Source organism: Lupinus angustifolius, chromosome LG08 (genome assembly GCF_001865875.1).
Source record: "Lupinus angustifolius cultivar Tanjil chromosome LG08, LupAngTanjil_v1.0, whole genome shotgun sequence".
NCBI lineage: Eukaryota > Viridiplantae > Streptophyta > Magnoliopsida > Fabales > Fabaceae > Lupinus > Lupinus angustifolius.
In genome coordinates this window covers 12062835-12064080 of record NC_032016.1, presented here as the reverse complement: position 1 = coordinate 12064080, position 1246 = coordinate 12062835, and positions in this window count along the sequence as shown.

Here is a 1246-nt window from a genome sequence, read left to right as displayed (position 1 = left end):
TGTCCCCCTATCTCAAACTTAATCTCTAATACCCGGGTATAGGGCATGTGTGTGCAAACTCAAGTGTATGTGTAAGTGTATGGAGAAGCATATCAATTTGAAATAAATTACACCACAAAAACTACATAATAGATAGATAAATATATAAAAATAATTAACTAAATGTAAATAAATAAAATGAAGAATGCATATATTCTTTATTTATTTTATTTTATTTGTAAAAAAAATGAGGGTATTTAGATCCAAGCAAATAACACTATTGGGCCTGACTCTCTTAAAAAAAATCCCCAGCAGAGTCGCCAGCTGTCGCGCCCCAATTTTCGGTTGCACGACCTTACTAGAGTCGCCACTACATTTTTCTCTCTTTTATGATTAAAAATGTAGAAAAATCTTTAAAGCCCAATCGCATTGGGCTTTTGAATTTTTGATATTCAGGTTCGGGAGTCAATTACGAATTGGGGAAGGTATTAGCACCCCATTCGCCCGTAATAAAACGGTACCCTAACTAATTGCATGAATTAAATACCCTTAATTTATTAAAATTAAATTACTTAAAACAAAAATTTAATTTTTTATTTTTGTGTCTGACAAGAGTTGATCTTGCTCCTACGTATCCCACGGTGCAATAGGGAAATCAAGACTACGTAGTTCTAGTTTTGAAAATGTTTGCATTGATTCGTTTGATTTGATTAAAATTTTATAAATTACTTAAATTGATCGAAGGAGAATTAATATACGAAGAATCAACATAGGCCACTTACTCTCTTCCCGCTTATAAATAACAGAGGTAGTACTAATGACCGCAACCGCTTCTTGGTTCGAACGGAAAGAGAGATACAACACGAGTCATAACCTCGCTATCGAATCTCTTAAAAAAAATCAGATCTTTATTGCCGGTTATTTTATTAAGTTAAGATAAGAAAATATATATTAAACTACCAAATTCATCTATCACTGATTATATCTCAGTAATGGTGGTAATCGTTTTATTTCCAAAATCAGTAGTCATAATCATCTATTGTTCTTTTCTTATTGTATTATTTATTTTAAAATAAATCCTACATTAACATATAACGAACCTATTAATTATGTGTTGATACATAAAAAATAAAACATGTTGCAGCATGCACAAATACCACAAAGAATCATTTTTATTGTTGTATCTTTACTTTAACATTTACCTATTTTTATTAATCCAATTAGACATGACCTTATGGCCTCTTATTAATATAAATCCTTATAGTTT